This window comes from Pleurodeles waltl, chromosome 10, assembly GCF_031143425.1.
Source record: "Pleurodeles waltl isolate 20211129_DDA chromosome 10, aPleWal1.hap1.20221129, whole genome shotgun sequence".
NCBI classification, from domain to species: domain Eukaryota; kingdom Metazoa; phylum Chordata; class Amphibia; order Caudata; family Salamandridae; genus Pleurodeles; species Pleurodeles waltl.
Window position 1 is genome coordinate 515,292,938 of NC_090449.1, and position 22,471 is coordinate 515,315,408.

General features: G+C 40.5%; 1 long non-coding RNA gene across 1 annotated transcript; it reads right to left on the minus strand.

The window, feature by feature from the left end:
• Positions 1–1,161: 1,161 nt before the first annotated feature.
• LOC138260786 (uncharacterized) lies at positions 1,162–16,972 on the minus strand. The gene is made up of 2 exons (XR_011198988.1): positions 16,720–16,972; positions 1,162–1,340 (listed from the first exon to the last, which is right to left on the minus strand). It is a non-coding gene; the product is annotated as an uncharacterized lncRNA (long non-coding RNA).
• Between the last annotated feature and the right edge of the window lie 5,499 nt (positions 16,973–22,471).

The window sequence follows — 22,471 nt, forward strand, 5'->3', positions numbered from 1 at the left end:
CTAGCCATTAACTGATCAACTGAGAATACCCATGTTTGGTGTTTTATATAATATGTTTACTGGATTTATACTTTAGATTTCAGAACACAACCAGGTTTACACTTACAAAGTTCGATGTACATGAGAACATGTAGATTGATTGCAAATATGCAGCCATTACCCAAAAAGCAAACAGGGTCAAAAGTGAAAAAAACTTTGCACAATTACACGGAATGTTAGCATAACAGTGCATTTATGTTCTCTGTAGTTTATTTATGCGTGTCCCAAATTGTTCCACTCATGATCGATGTGTAATGTGTTTTGGGCAATTTTATGGCGTTACCTGTCTCAAAAATGATCGATGTTACCGACGGGCATAACGTTCTCCCCTCCCCATCGATTTGGTCACTGTGACATGGCAATGGTACTTCAGTGTACAACTACATACCTCCTTTTAATTTAAAAGACTGTTGTATTGCTGAAGAGAGTAGTCTGCGGGCTCTCTGTTCGCAAAAATTATATGGGTCAACAAGGTGAGATCAAGCAACTCCATCAGCAAAGGAAGTGCGTCAAATGTACTTTATCCCAAAGACAGACAATAGTACATTTTTAAATGGCCAGTGGGGAATATGCCAGATTGCTCTGTGTTGGGAAGGTGTCTCAAACAACCAGTTGTAAAATGACCAAAACAATCATCCATGATTATAAATTTCTAGTACCTAGACTGGTAAAATTACAGTTAGAACTCGACGCACTGGCATTGAAAAAAGCATCATAGCATTGGCAGTTCTTACACTGATTGCCACGAATGATTCACATCTCTGACAAAGAGGTTTTACTCCGCACCTCCCTTGACCCTAGGAGCAGTACTTGGAACAGTATGTTCATGTATCCTCATTCCGCACAATACCTCACCTGCCCCCTTTCTGCCCGCCCAGAAATAGGGAAAAGGGGAATATTCAGATGCCAGGCGTACTGCGCCCTGGCCGCTCAGATGAAACTGCAATTCAAAATGTAAGACTTACTACATGGTTGTGATATACATTTTTGACAGGAAGTAGGCATAAGACTGTCTAAACAAGAGTTATTTAAAAATACAGCATTATCAGACCACACATTAGAGTTTATTTATAGGTTTAGAACAGTACCTCTAGCTAATAAAATAAATGTGTACACAGTTAATGAGAAGTGAAACTGTTTTATTGGTGAGTTGCATGGGAAGGCGTTTTATGTACTTTACATATGGGCAGAATGCAACAGATGCACTGGAATGGAAGTATATTGGAGTGTATCGTTGTTGTTCTTCTTTTATAGACCACGGCTTGACCATTATCTGATCTTCTGGAAAGCACTAGCAGCGGCTGTGAATAGAAAGATAATATGTTAAAAAAATAGCTAGAACAGCTGACAGAAACAGGGAAACAGTGTGTTGTTCTAGACAATACATAGAATACACTGAAAAACTGTGTAGGAAAGTACCATCTTGCCTGGCATGTTACCCCCATTTTTTACTTGTGTGTATGTTTGTTTTTGCCTATGTCACTGGGATCCTGCTAGCCAGTCACTAAAATAAAGTACCTTTATTTTTGGTAACTCTGAGTATTGTGTTTTCTTATGAGATAGTGCTAAGTGATATACGTGGTATAGTAGGAGCTTTGCATGTCTCCTAGTTCAGCCTAAGCTGCTATGCTATAGCTACCTCTATAAGCCTAAGCTGCTAGAACACTGCTAATCTACTAATAAGGGATAACTGGACCTGGCACAAGGTGTAAGTACCATCTGGTACCCACTATAAGCCAGGCCAGCCTCCTACAAACTGGAAAACACATATTTAAATAACAGGCGGTCTCGGGGATTGTTAGATATTTGTAAAAAACAATGTTTCATCAAAACATAAAGAATACCAATAAAGAGTCCTGCTGATATTCCCACTGAAACTAACAACTCTCATTTGAAATTGGCATCCCATTTGCAAGGCAGAGTGATGGGCCCGTGGTTCTGCCATATACAGGGGATTCAGGGACCGGATGTGAACTTTGAAAGTGATGGGCGTAACGTAAATAGCTACCTCTAAAACCAGCAAGCAAGGTATTGAAGCTGTTGAGTTTGACCTCCTTCGTGGATGTTCAGGAGGGGTGGGTATCCCCCAAAACATTTTAGAATAACAGGGCCAAAGTCTGAATTTTACTGCACAATTTTCACATGAATTGAGTAACAACTAGGAGGTTAAGAATGAACTATTTTGATACTTTTGTGATGTGCCAGGCAAGTCTTACTTTTTTCTTGGTGGAGATGGGGTTTACCATGTTAGTGGCAAAATGGTAGAAGACATGCCCATTCTTGGCATCATTTTGGTTATCCTTGACATATAATGGGTATGCTTGGCAACATTATAGCTATCTATGGCATATTAGTGTCCCAAACATGGCATATTAGGGGCATTCTTATCAACATTCTGGCTATCCAAAGCATAATGATGGCCCTTCCCTGACATACAGCAGCCATTCTTGGCGATGTTCTGGTTATCACTGGCATATTATTGAGCCTTCCTTGATATGTTTTGGCATTATTGATAACATCTTTCCTAGTTTAGGCATAATAATTGCCCGTACCTGACAGATTGGGGGGCAAAGATCCAGCTATGCCATACACAGTAGTGGCCAAGTTATGATATACTGGGGCCATTCTTGCTGAAATTCTGGGTATCACTGGCATCATAGTTGCACATCCTTGAAATATTGTGCCTATTCTTGTCGACATTTTGGGTATTCAAAGTATAAATAGTGGCTCAAACTTGGCTGCCATTCCTGGCATAACCGCAGCCAAATATCGAATGATTGTAAGCATTTGTGACATAATTCTGGCTATCCCTGGCATAATGATGGTGAAAACTACTGTCTTGTGATATGCATATCTTGTGTTTGAGGATGGTGACACATGAGCATTAGAAAGAAAGTATGCTCATTTTAAACACCAATATATTTCAAGGCATGGTACAAATGATGGGCATTTGCAATGCATTGGGGCTCGCATTTGCCTGAGTTAGAGCTATTAGCATTGTAAATTCTTGCCACTAATATTGAAAATGAAAAGTAAAACAGTTGACATAAGCGTATTGATTCCAAGTGCCATGGCCGGCATGAGCATGACTGAGAGACACAAAAAGAAAAGGAAGTTCATGAGCAGTCAAATGTATCGACAATTGTGTAATTATCCATGGAACAGGGGCACCCTGCAAGGCGGTAACAAAACTGCCCCAAGGAGGGACAAACATAAAGTATTTACCAATGATAACAAAGGATTTATGAAAGTGGGTGTGCAGTGGGCGTGGTTAAAACCCATAATTCTTACAACAGGTCAAAGAGCTTGCACGCTTGACCTACAAAGTAATATAAGACAGGTGTAGTGAGTGGTGTGCCTATAGGTACTGCTAATACACAGTCAATGTATAGTATGTTAAGCTCTGAATTCCTACATTTCTTTTTAAGGCGGGAGGACCTGTGCATGTTACGTCATCAAGTGAAAGCTCTTGTGAAGTAGCGCCTATTGTGTTAGGATGGAAAAAAAATGATGTCCAGTAACATGCACAAAAGCCATAGTTAAAAACTAAATTTCCAGAACTAATACTTTTCACCAATAACGACTATGTAACTATCCAGGTTGCAGGACCTCCACAACACTCTGCAAGTGTAAGAAAAAAACAACTTTTATAATTTATATAAGCTATTTTGAATGGTGCTTTTGAATCTTGCTCAGCTAAAGCTTTAAATGGGCTCAAATGATACATAATTTGCCAGAAAGTCACGTCATTTGAAATTGTGGCCCAGATTTATTAAGATTTCGTACAGCGTATTGCAGCAAGGCAGCTTACTGTGCTGTGTTACGTGAAAGGGAAATAGCAGAAAAGTGCCATATTTACAAGGCTATAGCATATGTCTAGTGCCTCTTAGCACTGGAGCACCAATGCAGTCACCCCTGCATCATGCTGCAAGGGTGCCTGTGTTGCAGACAAGATTGTTTTAGTGCACGAAAGGATAACTTTCTGCACAAAAACAATCTTTAGATGCAGTTTCCTCTTCTATGTGTCCTGCAGAATGCAACACAGTGCAAGCCAATGTGCCTCATTACATTTCACTACAAAGTCACACAAGTCCACACAAATCGGTCCTTGAAAATCCCAGTAAAGGACTTGTGTTGCCTTCTGTTGTGCAGGGACAACACGAGTCCTTAATAAATCTGGGCCTGCACTTCATTAAACACTAAAGTGAACAGAAAGCTTGATAAGCCTCCCTCACAAAACACATAAAAAAGCCAACCAAGAAGGTCAATCAGTGTCCATTCAAAGACTGCCAACAATCAGAAATAAATCACTATACTGAAACAACAAACTGTCATTCTTAAGTAAAAGTATTAGTAATGCTCTGTAGCCAACAGTATTCCAGTTAAAAGAGTGCAGTTTAACATATGTCACGTGACAAGTAAGAAGGGCTGAAGCTCTTTTGGATTTCATACAAACAACTGACATTTACTAGTGTATAATTCACCTTTCTTCGAACAAGCTGCAATTTGAAAGAGCAGCTCATATTAACACCTCTTAGAAGTTGCGTGTGAAAATCTATCTTTTCATCTACTTGTGCCATCTATATAGGCAAGTGACCAAGGAAAAATCACTTTTGCTCAGCTAAGTCTGTAAGGGGCATATTTATACTCTGTTTGCACCAAATTTGCGTCATTTTTTTTACTCTAATTCAGTGCAAAACTAACTCCATATTTATACTTTGGTGCTAGACCCGTCTAGCACCACATTTATGGAATTAAAGTCATTTTTTGGAAGTGGAAACCTAACCCGCCTTTATGAGATGCAAGGTAGGCGTTCCTGTGGAACAAATGACTCCATGGCCTTAACGCCATGTGTATACTCCTGTGCAAAAATGGTGCTCGGGAGGGAGGAGGTGTCAAAAAATGCTGGAAAGCTTGCTTTGCCCCGTTTTTTAACTCCTGGGTCAGGGCAGGCATTAGGGAACCTATGGACCTATTTCCATGGTGGAACACCATGGAATAAGCCAGCAGGTGCCCTCCCCAGGCCCCAGGAGCACCCCCACCCACACCAGAGGAACTGCGGAGGATGGGGGACCCCATCCCATGTAAGTACAGATAAGTACAGGTAAGATTTGCATTTTATTTTTTAAAGTGCCATAGGGGGCCCTGTAATGGGCCCCCATACATGGCACAAGGTGCAATGGCCATGCCCAGGGGACCCTTGTCCCCTGTGCTGGCCATTGGGGTGGTGGGCATGACTCTTGCCTTTTCTAAGGCAGGAGTCATGTGGCAAGGTAGGTTTAGCACCATAAAATGAAGCTAATCTGGTTAGAGTCATTTCTTTTTTACTCTAACCTTCCTAAAGTCAATTTTTGGTGCTAAACCCCCTCCTTCTATACTGCCAGCCCCACCCGACTAAAGTCATTTTTTTTTTTTACTCTAGCCTACCCTTTGCACCGGCTTGCACCATTCCATAAATATGGTGCCTGGCTGGTGCACAGAAATGGTGCAAGCCGGTGCTAAACTTTTTGGTGCAAAACTGCTTTAGTGCAACAAAAAGTATAAATAATGGCTGAAGTGTTGCCACAGTTACATAGTATACAAGAGTTCAGCTGTCATAAAAAATTGCATGTCATTAAGCATTAACGTGATGGTGTCAGTGGGTGGGACAAGCCTCTGTCGAAAGGCACAAGATACTTATTCGGTCTCCATTTGAATACAGTCAACAATTTGGACGGTGGTTATAAGTAACCATTTAGAAACAACAAACTGTCATTTTGGATAGAAAATATTAATCCTAACAAGCGAAACTCATTCGGAATGCATACAAACAACTAAGCATTTATGAGAGTATAAATCACCACCCCTTAAACAAGCTGCCAAATCATGGAAACAACTCATTCAAGGTGATGGTGAAATTCTATATTTTCATGGTCCAGCAGTGTCCTGGTGCGTGAGCCTTGAACTCAGGACTGGCCCATTAATAATTGGAAATGTGATAGCCCTTGGTTACAGCGCGTAAAAGTGGTGAATTCCTGGATGAAGTCGAAATAAAGTATTGGAAAAGAACACGTTAGGGAATAGTGCAGCATGTAAAATACTACCGGAATATAACATGTTGCTAAAAGTGAACAATTAAAAAAGTAACAGAAGCATTACATATTTAAATCAGCATAGTAGCATGAGTAATATTTAGTTTGATTAACCAAGGCTCAGTGTTTCCTATTAACTCTCAATTAGTCACATTCATCCATGGTTTGTTTATACAGTCAATCACATTAACCCATCGGCATGTACGTATGGTAAGTAAGCCATCTATATCCCCGCCACGCTCATTTTCAAGTACCTTTTCCAACGCCAGCCATTGCGTATCCCCCATGACTGGTTTGTGTCCTTGACGTGTCCAGCCATGCGCTGAGTGGCCAACCCTGGAATGGTTTTATTGGAGGGTTCCCCGAGACAGGGTCGGGTCTCTCCCAGCATCGTTCCATGAATGGGGGCGTTGCCGTTAGTCCCCAAGCATGGGGGTGGCCTACTACTCCAGGCAAAGAGTGAAATCACCAGCTCACTACAGCATCCATTGGTGTCAGCATTACGGAGTGTTTAAGGGCCGTTTTTTAGGCCCTGTTGTTCTGGAATCGGACCGCCCAGACCTGCCTTCTTCAGCGAACATTGTAACAAGAAATATTTGGTTTAAACATTACACAAACTGTAATAGTGCAAATGTAGTTTATGTGAACTTCTGTCCATGTAAGTAAAAATCTGTGGGACATACACAACAAAAGTGAAGAGGAAAACCCTACATCATCGCAGCTGGATTCAGTGGGCTACGCCCGGTGCATCACTGGTTAAACATTTCATGGAAGCTAACCACAGACAAGAGAACATTCAATGGTTGGTGGTTGAAAAGGACCTTCTAAATGAACGTGGAGGGTACATTGGTCATTTACTTAGCACACGAGTGCAAATAGATGCACTGAGCTGACTCAATAAATCAAGACTAAATGAATAAGAGATTTTGGGGCAATTTATGAGGAACCTTGAGCAGTGTTGTCCTGTGCTGCAGACTTCTCCTCATCTGAAGTTGTCAATGAGGACGTTTAAATAAAAAACTGTTGCTCTTCACAAAAATGTTCATATTGTAAAGTTAGGTTTTAAACATTGTAAATTGCGGCCCAGGTTGATCGGGGTCATGTTTTGAAACCTAGGTATTGCTTCTACACCCTTAGGCATTGCAATATATGTATACATAAGCAGAACACTTGGAACCAGCATTTCTCTGCCATTCCAGGTTTCACTTATTTCCAAGGATGACAGTGCTATCTCCCAACATCGTGCTCACTGACTCACGGCCCTTCAAAAAATAAACAAGTCAATTCAAAGCGCCACAGCCGCCATGAGCGTGAGCACAAAGGAGAGACACAAAAGGAAAAAGACTTTTGCTTACAGTCAAACATATTGGCAAACGTGCAATTATCCATGTAACAGGGTTGGTCCCCAAGGCGGTAACAAAACCTCCCTAAGGCGGGACAAACGTAAAGCATTAACTAATGTCATCAAAGGCTTTTTGAAAAGCAAGCCCACAAACGAGTGAAAGTGATGGGCATGAGGTGGGCGTGATTAAAAGTCCACATAGATACTAACACGTGCGCGCTGCTATGCCCGACCTAAAAAGGTCTGCAGGTGTTGGGGAGGGGTGGTAAGGTGGAGCAGCTGGGAGAAGAATGGAGAAAAGCAGCACTCAGAGGGCCACAGAGCGAAGCACAAGTGGGAGAGATCACCACAGGAGGACTCTAGCAAGAGAGGGAAACAAAGAATGCTGAGAGAGAGGAGCAGAGCCCATGGCTGAGAGAAAACAACAGAGTGGAAGGGGGCAGAGGAGCACACAAGGGAGACAGATAGAAAACACATGTACTCGTGAAGGGCTTAAGCAAAAACCAGAAAAGCAGATAGACAAGAGAGAGCAAAACAGCGCAAGAGGAGGAGAAACACATGAGGGAGACATCTAACCAACAGATGACCTCTTGTGAAGTGACAAAGTGAGCAGCGGAAGGACACAAATAATGAGGCTTTGAACCAGAGGATGGGAAAACACAGTATGGCTCATGGAAGCTATTGAATAAGAAGTAAGCAAATAAGGATGGCAATAAAGGAAACTAATGGTAAGCAATGTGCGGGCTTTAAACACACTATGAAATCTTAGTAAACCAACAATAGGGCATTTGCAACTGAACAGCTTGCACAATCTGGTAGAGTAGAGCTAAAACTCATTGACCATGTGACATTGCGTAATCAGATTTTTTAAACTATATGTAATACTTTTAGAGTTCCAGCTAAATGTTAGGGAAAATGTACTTAAAATTGTACTATGTTACCACCAAAGGTGTCTTAGGACGGGTGAGCCATAACATCACAAGGGAGAGGCTTGTCTGGCAAACTAGAAAACTATTGCAGCAGTTCTTTTAGAACCTCAGGCTTTACAGCAAATATATGGAAAAATTGCACTGTATAATGTGCTATTTCGTCCTGATTTTCCAACATTTTGTCATGGGGTGAAGCTCCATAACACCTCTGAAGGGACTGGTTTCCCATGCTGCGATTCTATGTACATTTGTTATACCACATCACGTCAATGTTCACCAATCATCAATGAATAAAACATGCAGCTCAACTCCGTGTTATATTTTTGCCAGAACCTCAAAATTATGCAAGAGCTGGATAGCACATGAGGTGAAATCCCCAGTGCTTCATTTTGTTTAGTTCTTGTGGGTGATTTTTATTTCTTCTTGCCACTAAATGAAATGCAAGTTTGCTTTCAGCAAAAACAGACCTATTTTGAAATGACCAATGAAGTCCTCCAAGGTGTTGTTGGGGTGTCAACCCATAGTAATCTCCTAATTTCGTAGCTGGGCCAAGAAAAATGTGATATTTCTAAGGAAAGGAGCTGATTTCACTAACATTTCTCCTTCATACCACATTTTCTGGATAAACAAACTACTTGGCTTTGTTGCTTCTGTGACCCCATTACCTGCAATTATTCTTTAATTATTTACATATTTGTCAGTGTTTTGTGGCATGTATTTTATCATTTCTGCTTCCAGCATTTTTAAATGCTGTTCTTCTGCTGCTTTTGGTGACCTCGCTTCTCTTTTAGAAAAGACAAGAAGTTGGGCATGAAAGAGATGCCACCATTTTCAGTTGATATGGAATTTATCACTGGTATGCGTCACTTCTCCTGTGTTCTTTTGTATTTCTCTGTAGTGCTGTCACATCACTGCAGTGCTTAAATTGTTAAAAATGTCAATACGTCTAAAGACCTAACAATATTTTAGGAGCCTGCCACCAGCACTACTGGATACCACATTGCAGAATAGCTAGGTTGCCTAGTCTTGATTTCATCTCATGCCACTTTTCCCCCCCCCACAACTTTCTATTTCTTTATTTCACACTTCTAAGTTCTTTGCCCTACTGTTTCCTCATATTGTCACTTGTTCTAATTTCTTTCTTCTTCATCCTCTTTCCCTGGTTTCTTCTTTTCTCTCTTTGCATGTGGGGCAAAGTAAAATGATTGAAAATAAGTTCCAGTCAATCAAAACAAGTACTGATGCCAACCACCGGCAACCACCAACAGAAATTAGGCACTTCATCAGTGCCACTTTAGCAATACCCACATGGTCCTTTGAAAGGCACTTATTGGAGGAAAAAACCCTCTGGAAAGTGGTAAAATAAACCCACAAAACACTCTACTAAAAGATACAGGCATGTAAATCCCATAACACCTGCCTACCACATTACTTCTATTAACATAAGGTACTATGAGAATGCTTTGGAAAAAGACGCTTCTGGGAATGGGATGCCCGCAAGATGACCGCCGACTAGATGAGCTCCCATACCCTGGCCTGGCTTCTTCTTCCGTAATGAAACTAAAGACCCACCTGGCATTTTTAACACCTAGAATGGACACATGAATGGCAGGGACCTCTGGGTGTGAGTTTTCTAAACTGAACTACTCACCAGCTTTCCAGAGAACCACAGTTTCTTCATCGGTGCTCAGTGTGGTTGGCCCTTTTCCCACCATTTATCATACTGACAGGTGTGTGAGCGCTCGCCTATGTCTTGATGTGCATGTTATAATTGCTTCTTTGGCCCCTGCCTGCCCTTTTTTTTAGAACATAGTAGTTAAATGAGTCATATTTCAATCCATTAGGTTTCTGATCATTATTTCTCTTCTTTCCTTTAGGCATATATGATGGGTCTGAATGTATTTCAATACATTTTTTACTTCTGAAGTGTCACCTTTTACTGTTTTTCTGAGTCAGTGCAGCCATTGGTGGCCCTTTCCTCACCATGCCTTAGTGCTGTGGTACTGTGCTCCTCCTTAATGTTTCATACTTTGAAGATAGCAGAGGGTGGTAACGTTGTTTCAAAAAATGTCTCTCTCTAGCGGAGCTTCTGTTCCTCACAAGGAAAATAATGGTAGAGGCAGTAAATGATTAAAAAAAGATTCAGCCTTTCCAAGGAAGTCTCCCCTCCCTATTACTATAGAAGATTTAATGGATAAATTAAAAATGGTAAAACCCTTCATTACGGAAACTACTTCTTCTCTTCAGCGTCTTGAAGATAAATGGCCAACTCCTGAGTCAAGGGTTTTGGACATTGAGTTACAAATTTCAGAGTGTTAATACATCACTTCAAAAGTTAACAAAATGGCCTAGGAAATTGCCTCACGCAAAGACAAAATGAAGACTTAGAAAATGGCAACAGGTGGAACAGTCTTTGAGTTTATGTTTTTTCTGAGGGGGCAGAAGGTGGTGACATGATTCTGTTCCTACAGACGACCCTACCAAAGTTAGTGGGTCTCTTTAGTGGTTTGCCACTCAATATTCGAAGAGCCCATCGTCTTGACCCTAGATCCTCTGCTACTAACTCTAACACTAAATCCAGAGGCACAATTATTCTTTTCCTACAATATACTGACTTTGCAGGATCTAGGGGGCCTCCAGGCTGCAAAAACAGCTGATCTGGTTTGGTCATAGCATTGTCGTCCCACAAGACGTATCCTCGGTCACAGCAGCTCGATGCAAGGAATTCTTATGTAGGTGACTCTTATTGAAGGCTATGAATGAAAGATATTGGCCCTCATTCTGACCCTGGCGGTCTTTGACCGCCAGGGCGGAGGACCGCGGGAGCACCGCCGACAAGCCGGCGGTGCTTCAATGGGGATTCCGACCGCGGCGGTAAAGCCGCGGTCGGACCGGCACCACTGGCGGGGTCCCGCCAGTGTACCGCGGCCCCATTGAATCCTCCGCGGCGGCGCAGCTTGCTGCACCGCCGCAGGGATTCTGACCCCCCCTACCGCCATCCAGATCCCGGCGGTCGGACCGCCGAGATCCGGATGGCGGTAGGGGGGGTCGCGGGGCCCCTGGGGGCCCCTGCAGTGCCCATGCCACTGGCATGGGCATTGCAGGGTCCCCCGTAAGAGGGCCCCTAAATGTATTTCACTGTCTGCTGCGCAGACAGTGAAATACGCGACGGGTGCAACTGCACCCGTCGCACAGCTTCCACTCCGCCGGCTCGATTCCGAGCCGGCTTCATCGTGGAAGCCTCTTTCCCGCTGGGCTGGCTGGCGGTCTGAAGGAGACCGCCCGCCAGCCCAGCGGGAAAGTCAGAATTACCGCCGCGGTCTTTCGACCGCGGAACGGTAACCTGACGGCGGGACTTTGGCGGGCGGCCTCCGCCGCCCGCCAAGGTCAGAATGAGGGCCATTGTCTCCTTTATCCATGCATTTTCAAGGTCACCTACAATGATAAGACCACCTCTTTCAACTCTCCTGGAAAATGTAAAGAATTTATTCATCTCCACAAGAGAGAATATATGGACACCAGCATTTCCTGAGGTTCTGTTTATGTTTTGAATTATTTCTAAGTACATTCTCATTTATAAATTGTTTGTTTACATTGTTGTACTATTTTTGTTTTTTTTGTCAGCTGTGATTTCTTTTTATCCCTAGGTCTTTTTTTGTTGCCATTAGTGTTCTTCTATTGTTTGTTATCCACATGTCTAGTCATTCTCCTACCAGCTGTTCATCCCATGTGTAACCTTCTAATGTGGCAAGATTTTTGTTTTCTCAATGGTTTAGTTTTGTATTTCATGGCAGTACTTCATTCACATTTCTATTACATTTTCTTCCTGGTTCCTTATTCTCCAATATCTGTTTCTCTTTACCTTCTTGTTTCTGAACCAAGTTTCTCCTCAGTTGGTCCATCCTCCCTGGTATCTTGTTGCATTTCACTCACTACTTTTTCTCTTTCTTTTATTTTCTCCTGATGTCTTTTTGATTGCTTGCCACCCTTCTAGTGTTGTCAGTCTTTTGGGTCTTTTTCAGACTCATACCCCTCCTCTCCATTCTTTCCTTTACTCTGTTCCCCTTTTCTTTTCCTATTTCATGTTTATGTGTTCCATCTGTTTGTCTAGGATGGCATACACTTATGATATTTTGTTTTCTCTTAAGTTATGTATATGATGTTTTTCTGCACTCCTGATATACAGTTTCAGAATTGTTTCATGGAGACAGAGAGTTCCTACTCACCTTTCTAAATTGTCTTGTCACATAGCTATGTTACAAGAAACTCATCTCATCAAAAAGGATATTCATATGTTAAAAAAGTTGGGTTGGTTCTGTTTATTTTTCTTCTGCTGTTCAGCATAAAAAGGGTGTAGTTATTTTGTTTCATAAATCTCTAAATGTTTGTATTTTTAAAAAAAATCTGATGTTCATGGTAGATGGCTACTCCTTACCTCTAACATTAATGGTTGTCCTTACTCCTTTTTCAAAGTTTATGGGCCCACTAGGATAGATGCTCATTTTTAGGATTCACTCTCACCCAAATTATTGTCAATAACGCATGCCAACTTAGTTTTTGGGGGTGAGTGTAATCAACTCATGGATCTCTTTTTAGATTGAAAATCTGCCTTTAAATATATCCTTAACAACTCACAAAGGCCTTCTACAGAACTATCACTCACAGAAGTTTAGATGATGCCTGGTGTCTTTGTAACCCTGATCTCTTAGAATACTTCTTTTGTACTCCTACCCACCACTCATCCTTCAGAATAGATTATATTTTTCAAGATAAGAATCTTTCTCAGCCTCTTATTCACACCTTATCACAAGGCCCCATCCTTGTTTCCGTCCATGCCACAACAATTATTGATTTACAACGCACACAATCTTCCACTCGTCTCAACAGGTGGCACTTCAGCAACTGGCTATTACAAGATCAACAGTTTGTCATGGAATTTGAGGAATTCATTATTGACTTTTTTGAGGACAATATTAGTCCAGTTGTCAAGTTTCCCCATATTTGGGTCTCTTTTTAAGCCACAGCGGGATGTTACATTATAAATTATATATCCAGTAAAAAGGACAAAGAACCGGGCCCGGATGGCTTTACGGTCAAATTATACTCTAAATGTTCATCTATTTTGGCTCCTCATATATTCTCTTTCTTCCAACACATTTTGGGGCATATTTAAGAGACCCTAGCACCACCTTAACGCAGCCGTAGCGTCATGTTTTTGACGCTAAGGCTGTGCTAAAGTGGCATTTTTCCCGCACCGTATTTACAAATTGGGGCAATGCATGCATTGCGCCACTTTGTAAACCCTTGCATAACATTATGCCCGCGCAAGGCATAATGTATGCAGGGGGGGGCTTTCTGGTCCTGGGGGGGCAGTAAAAATGGTACAAAGAAAGCTATGAGATTCCTTTGTGCCATTTTTATCTGTATTTTTTAACGCCTGCTCAGTGGAGGCATTAAGAAGAGGTTCCCATTGGTTACAATGCGCCTCTGGGTGCTTAGCAGGATTAGCGGCAACATTTATTACGTTAGTCCTGCAAAGCACCGGACTAGCATCAAACTTTTTGAAGCTAGTCACCCTAACTACCGCCATGGTGTGCCAGAATTTAAATACAGCGCTGCCATGGTGGCATTAGGGGGGCGCTAAGAGGCGCAAGAAACGTGGCGCTGCACTAGGTGTAGCACCACTTTTCATAAATCTGCTCCTATATTTATTGACACCAAGGTTGTCTATTGTAAGGCAGCCATGATTTTTCTGATTCTTATAATAAAGATAAAAACCTGGCAGAGTGCAAGAAATGTAGACCAATTTCTCTTATTAACACACATTGCAACATTTTCTCCAAAATATTGGCTCTCTAGGCTCATTATTTAATCCCTTCTTTTATCGGAATTGAGCAGTCTGGCTTCATCAAAGGTCCTAATATCACTGATAACTCCTGCACCTTCCTAAATATTATTCATGGAGGTAATAAAAGTAAAATACCTTGGATGCAGAAAAAGTCTTCAACTGAGTTAACTGGGTCTTTCTTTTTAGCGCTCTCAAGTGGCATAGCTTTGGGCCTCAATTTTTGCAGTACAAAATATCACTATACTCTTTTCCATCTACCTCTGTCTTCAGTAACGGTCTCCAGTCTCCATATTTCATCCTTAGCAGAAGCACCGGACAAGGCTGGTGCCTCCCCCCATTACTTTTCATCCTTGCCTTGGAACCATTCTAAGAATCCTTACATTGTTCCCAAACTCTTACTGGCTATATCCATAAACAATTACACATTAAATTTATGCTGATGACATATTATTTTATGTTTCTGACCTTTCCACTTCTATACCTGAGTTTTTTTTACTTCGGCTTTGCTACTCTTTGGTATGTGGTTATTGACTTTACATTGACAAATCTGAAAATATGCCTTTAAATACATTTTGTCTTAAGGATATGTTTAAAGATACTGGTTTTCTATGGAACTCATCCAGGATTAAATGTTTAGGTATGCTATACTCCTCATCCCTCAAAGAAACACACAAAGCCAATAATGAAGCTCTAAGACAGAAAATGACTGCCCTTTTTGCTAAATGTTCCCCTCTTCATCAGTCTTGGTGGGGGAGACTTACCAATATTAAAAAGATCCTATTTCCCATTATTAACTTTTATTTACAAATGCTCCCTCTTCTACTTTCTCACATCTTCTTTCATTCTATTGATAGTTTACTATTGAGGTTCTAATGGAATAAACGTTTGCCTCAAATTTCTTCCTCCAAACTCAAGAAGGCAAAAACAAACTGCGGGGTTAACTTTCCTGACCTCTCACGTTATCATTCAGCCTTTTTCCTCAAGCAGATTTGGTCCTCCCTAGGTGTCTCAACTTCTTCGGTCTCCTCCCTATGGTGATCTTTCAAACTTTCTCTTATTTCTTTCGTTTCTTTTCTACAATTTGTCCTTATCTATTAAAACCCAGGCATATGTCTTCCTCTTTACTAAAACACCCTAGTTACTTAGCCAAAAAGTTTATCTTTCAGATATATTCTCCCTCTCAACTTTTGCTTTTATCCCCTATATCGTACAATCCTAATATCACCATATCTAAGCAAGTTCTCAAATAGTCCTCCTGGCTAGCCCCTGGTATTGCTCCATTTCCCAAAACATTTCTAGTAATTAATTTATTGTCTTTGAGGAGTTACATATCCATTTTCATGTTCCTCTTTCTCACAAACATTCTCCTTTCCTAAACATTCTTCATCAATATAATACTGTTGAATCTTCCACCTCAGTTCAATCGTGTGGTCATCTTACACCTTCTCATGACTTTTCTACAGATGTTAAAGCTGCTTACATATATAAACAGCTTTCACTCACAAATCCTGACAGAGCCAAAACTAAAACTAAACTTCCCTGGGATCAAGACCTTCGATCTACTTTTCTAATTGCTTTATAAAATTAGTTGTGGCAGAAAATACATTATGCTTCTTGTTCACCCAGCAGGACCTAGAATATGTTTTGTTCTGCAATATGATGTTTCTTACCCATTCCACTTTGTTCAAATTAGAACTACTGCTTAATAATGAGTGTTGGTCTTCTGGTGCCTCTAATGATGACTTTCTTCATATGTTCTTCCTTTGTCCCAAGCTCTCAACTTTTTGGCAGTAAGTATAACGTTCAATTTCTCAACTATTCTCTGTCTCATCCCCTTTCCAGATAATTAATATTTTCCTTGGTGGATGTTCAAACATTTGATCAGTTGACATGATAAAAGGCAGGTTCGTAGAGCTTCTCTTAGTGGTAGCCTTTCAGGTTATCACTTTCATTTGGAAACATTTTGACAAAGTTTCCTACTTGACATGGTGGAATTAACATGTCTTAATCATAGATTGGACACCTCTCACTCTTCCTTATTCCAAATAGTGATTAAAAGAGACCTGATATGACTTCCCTTGACTTCCTACCTTTCACGCCCTTTCCCTAATAAAGTTAAAAATGTTAAAGTCTCCAAACCTCCTTGATTTTAATCTTTTCTGGGTTTCTGCTATTAGAGTGTTGATGCAAAATAGCTTCCCTGTTTTCTTAATGAGAAATGTCTGATTTTATATTGCTATTGTAATTTTATGTTACGCATATTTTATTTCTCCTCCCCTCTTGCTACAGATTTCTATATGGCATGTCTCACTCTTAAGCATATCAACAGATTTTGCTGTATTTCCCTCTGATTTATTTTTTAATAAAGCATATTTAAACATAAAAAATGCCTTAGAAAAACCTGTCCCAGTGAACCGTCTGGTGAAAATTTGTTTGAGGGTAGGCTCGGTTCACCAAATTATGTAAATAAAGGCGTAATGTCACACTTACCTGGTTGTCTTCAAGGTCATCATCCAATAGACGGTTGTAGTCTCTCCTGAATTGGTCTACAAGTGGTGCAGCACTGATCACTGTCACCGTAACAAGAGCTAGAGCGCATTTCAACAGGAGACCCATTCTGTATTTACTTCTGTCCGCTGGTAAGCTGGCACTGCTGCCCTGAGACCTGTGATTTTTCTTTTGTATGTGGGGAGCCTAACCCACAAATGAATTACCAATATGATTTCACTTCCAGAACGGTGACTGTAGGCTACTGAAAGGGAGTTGTCAAACACTCCCAGCATATATAGTGTTAATTGGCCTGCTCTTAATTAGCATTTAATTGCATTGCTGTTTTAAACTCAGTGTTGTAATCAGCTTCCAGGAATGCGCAATTACAGGAAGTCTACCTCTGAATGCCAAGAAATCTATGGGAACTCTATGATTGCACCATAATAAAATGTCAATGCCATATAATGTTTTGTGGGCACTTGTTCTTAAGCAATCCTTGTTTACCTCACTTTTGCCATTTGAATGCACCTTAAATAACATCTGTGACTTTTGCCAAACTGAACAGTACAAATTTTATCGGCCTCAGAAGGGAGACATGCAGAACGTTTAACTCACTAACTCACTTTAACTACACCAAATGGGCTCTTATATTTTTCTATTGTGATAAGAATACAGCCATACTGAAAACTTTTTTCTTAATTCCAGCTTTGATTTGTTTTCTTTCTTTCTTTCTTTCTTTCTTTCTTTCTTTCTTTCTTTCTTTCTTTCTTTCTTTCTTTCTTTCTTTCTTTCTTGGTATTTATTGTGTTGATCTAGCCATGGGGGCAATGTAGCTCTTTCCCTAGAAGCTAACACTTGTGGGAAGTAGCAATAAAAAAGTAGCAACCACACTACAACAGAATTGAATGATAGGATGCTAGTAAGATGGGCTATAAAACTCGAAGGCTTGCAATTTTAGTGTAGTAAAAGAACCTCATATAGATTTTAAGGTCTGTTAACAAGTATTGGATTGATGAGTTTGAGGGTTAAGCAAGAGACATGGCAGTTTTAATGCTTTTTAGGTTTGGGATCTCCAGAAGAAAGTGTGATTTGAGGTAAAGTGGGAGTCAAAAGTGCAGATCCATACCTGCTGTGACAGCTAATTTGAAGTTGACACCTACTCCTATGATGACTAGTGGAGATGTGTTAGAGTTGGAGTAGTCAGATGTTTATGCAATAGAAACCAGATGTGGTGCAGTGTCCAGAGTTGTTATGAGAGGCACAACTGGAGTCTTGGGAGGGCCTGCTGGTAGAGTAATAGTGCAGGTAAGGTCCGAAAGTATTAGAACTTGGCCTGCTGATTTGAAGTCAGAAGCAGGCATTGTGGTCCTAATTTTCTTAAGCAGGTGGAGTTAATAAGATCCAGTGTTCGCCAATTATTTTAAGTATTTGTTGAGTTTGGGGTATGGCTGGATAGTGAAACCTAGATATTTGTAACTCTTGTGGGGGAATTCAGTTACATAGCTTCTCTATAAAGTATTTCAAAATTGTTGAATTTGCTGTTATGGAGACTTTGAAACATATCTGAGTATAATTATTTGCATTTTGAAATGTCCTTGTCTTTGGCCACCACTCTCAGGCATTCCATGCAGATGATAAATAGGTAGGATGAGAGAATGAACCTTTAGATACTTTTTAGACCTCAAGGCAAGATGATTATTTGAATGAGTCTACCTTTATGAAATATGATCTTGTTTCCATGTAAGACTGAATCATGTTTTGAACTTGCATTTCAATATTAATTTTATAGGAAAGTATGTTAATCTAGGAAGAGTGGGTGTATTGGTGAACAATGACAATTGATCTAATAGGACGTGAAAGGAGGCATTCTCTTCATCCATGATTTTCAAAATGTTATCTATAATTCAAATGGAAGTTCTCAAAGGTCTGTGTTATAACCGGAAGTCATATTGGACTTGGTTTGATAGGCTCTTGTTGACAATATGAGTCAGAGAATGTTTACAAGCTGCTTCACAAATATTTTTTTTTCCAAGGAAGAGTAAGTGGTAATTACCTTGAGGTTTTGTAAGTCATCCACACTGAGATTTGGGTTTTTGAGCGAGGGTTAGAGTTGGCTGGGGTTGAAATTAGAAGGAAATATGCCTTCAGCCAGAAAAGTGTTTACAATTTTCATTAAAAGAGGAGGAATGTCTTCTACTACAGATTGAAAGTGAAGGTGCCCTTTTGTTTTTTTACAGGAAATATCAAAGGCAAAAGTACATAACACAAATGTCCTGCTTATAGACACCAACAGGCATTGTTCCGTGTTTTTCATTCTCAGCCAGTGTGTTGGACTTGTCAGGGTCAGACACACGGACTTAGTTGAAAATTGAATCTGAAGTGTAGCCAGTCTCCAAACTCAGGAACAGCATGGCTGCAAATCAAAACATAGTCTGCAAATCAAAACACAATGTAATAACCCATTGCATTATTCAGATAGCCACAATGCAGTGTACCATCCAAAACCGTAACACTACTGGGCATCATAGTCAGCTAAAGCTGCCTCTAGTGAAACAAAAACAGTCATTTTAATCCTGTGCAAGAAAAGCAGATATTTTGTAGAAAAGAGCTTAACACGAAGAGTGACTGAGTAGTCTTGTCATCGGGGGCACAGTCCATGAAAAGGTTCTTAGATTCCTGTTGATACATAATCGCAGCAAGACAGACAAATCTTCCTCTAACCAGATCTAAACAATTATATCAATGCCTTAAAAAACTAATAATGAATGGAATAGAAGAGGTGGTGTGGTTGAAGGAAAACTGAGCAGATGCACCCACCAAGAGCCCTTTCCCCCTGGGGAATTTACTATAGCCTTAGAACCCGCCGTAGCGTGCTCTACCGGCTATTAAAGGCCTGCTCCCCGCGTTAAATGCCCGAGCCGAAAGCGAGGGCATTTAACAAGGGAGAGGGACTTTAATAGCCGGTAGAGCCCGCTACGGCGGGTTCTAAGGCTATTAGAACATTCTGCCACTCAGGGCAGAATGTTCTCTTAAAAAAAAAATGTTCACGGAGCCCGAGGGGATTAAAATCCCCTCGGGCTCCGTGAGGCTTTGTTCACAGCTGTTGCTGTGAACAAAGCGAACATTGGAATGTTGGCGCTGTGGGCTTTTACCGGCCAGTAAAAGGCCGCAGCACTCCATTGTTTTCAATGGAGCCCCCAGCATTCCAATGTTCTAAAATGCATTGTGAAAGAAGAAGGGTAAGGATGCACAAAGCTGGTGTACATGAAGGCTCCGGTTCAGAGTTTGAGACCAAAAAATGTTTTTTTGTTATGTAGCAAACCTATTTTAGTAGTCAGTAACTTTTTACCTACTCTTAAAATATGTTTTGAAATAGATAAGAAATCGCTATTTGGAAGGAGCGTGCTGTAGGGCTACCTTCCAAACAGCGATTCCTATCCATATCCACTTGTATCTATAGTTTAGGTGGACATAGTGGTTGTAAATCATTGAAAAGTTGCAGATCCCCGTGATGGCCCGGTAACCAGTTCCCAAAAGGGATGGGGTCCTTTGCGGATTCTTTTCCACCTATGAATGTTAAGTTTGTTTAGAAGTAGGCAGTCGTCCACATGATGGTTGAGAACTCTAAGACAAAAAAATATTTTTTTCTTTTTAAATGCAGCCAAGTTTCCTTCAAATTACTTTATTGAAATGCAATTACTGGCATGGTGGTTTGCTGATGCCAACAGGTCACCATCCCTGTGATGGCACCTAATCATAACAACAACGTGTAACTTACCTCATTATTAATCTTAAAGTAGGTTAGATTCCATCCCACTATGATTCAGATATTGATAAACTGACCTACTAGTACATTTGTTGTTTCTTAAAATCTTTCTTTGTCACAAAAATACTTGTCACAATTTGTGAATGTGATTTGTGACCAGACATTGGTACATCTGATTCTTAAATCACATCCCTTATTCATAATATGGTTTTGATTCTTAAGATCCTAAAAATGTCAGACCATCTCTAGTACTTTCTACCATTTGAAGGTGCTGGAGGAGAGCCCAGCAGTCCTAGTGAAGGCCTACCTGCAAAAAAATCATAAACTGGGAAAGTGGCAGTCAGGATTTAGTCTGAACAGAGGTACAAGGAATCATTATTAGCTGCACAGAACAGTATGCTTAATAGAAAAAATTAATTAGAGTTATAACTTCTGATGTTATTATATCTGTCAGGAGGCTTTACACCCTCGATCACTGCATCTTGTGCAAGCAGGGGCAGAGGTGTCTGAGCCAGCTAGAAAACAGTTTCCACCCTGTGTACTGAACTGCTATGTCCATGTTAAAATAAGACAGGAAAATTAATCAATCTCTAGTTTATGAGGTCTCATTGGGTCATGCGTCTCCCCTTTACATTTTAACATATGTGTAACAGAGCTCCTAATCTGCCCTTTTGCATCACTATTATGCTTTTAATAAGTAGATTATGTTTTTATTCACTGGAGAGTTGGTGACTTACAAAAACAAGCTCTACTTCCTATTTGACTCCATCCAAAAATGGATGCCTAAAAAATTGGGTAAGGTAAACAGAGATACGAATACATTACTTAGTTATAGATTTAATGAAGCCTTTGAGGTCTGCTCTAAACAGGGTCACAAATCCTTTCACCCTAGCAGGGGGTAAGAGCATTTAACATCAAAATCAATTTGGTCACATAATGAAAACTGAAATCAGAAATAAAGTTAAAAGGTGTTTATTACAAATGAATACTAAAGTCAATGTATACAATTCTTATTAACAAACTGTAGAGGTAAAGTAACACCATTGGGTGTCAGAATCTCTAGAAAAAATGCAATCTAATTAGCATTAGACAAACTAAACACTCAATAACAAATACAAAACAGTGATAATTGGAAACTTATGAAATCAAAATCAATTATTATATTTCAATCAATATAGTTATGACACACACATTCAAATCCTAGTCTACGGTAAATGCACCTCAATATAGACTTTTGAGTGCAGCACTTTAAAATTAGCTTGTTATCAATTCATACAATTAAAATGTCAATATGGTCACATATAAACCAACATAGCGAAGTCAAAGGTAGCAGCCAAATCTCAGCTTCACCAGTCTGGTGTAATGAAGCATGGCCATAAACTGGTGATGCTTCTGCCTGTCACAGCTTCTATGGCTCTTTCACGAGGGCACCAATACAGCAGTGGAAAAAGATTCCTGCACAGGACATTGTCTAGTTTTACTGGTCATGTCCTGTGCAACTACTGGCCACACCTACCCCGGAATACTGCAGAGCTCTCGATTTTGGCACAGTTGGGTGGTATAGGGAACTAACTTCAGGGCTATCCTCTTGTTTCTATAGTATTGGCACTGTCTCTATGAAGAAAACGACTGAACTGGTTAGTGCCATATTGTTACACTGCCCAACTAAAAACCTGTTCCCCCACCTCATTTAATGCTGGGGTGAAGTACAGGTTGGGGTTTCCAACAGTGATACCTCAGCTGGCTCTGCATTTTTAAGCATTTGAACTGGTGAATCATAAAGGTCATCAGGTCATGGTGACCCTCACATATTCATATGCATATTCGTTATGTCTCATGAATAAGGCTAAAAACATATGTTTCTGCAGAGTAATGGGGAAGTCTTGCTTGCTTATGAAAATTCACCTATAGTTGAGGGTAAGTCTTGACTCCCCAACATAATCAGGTACTGTTGGGCATGCTTCATTATGTTCACTGAACCTCTTT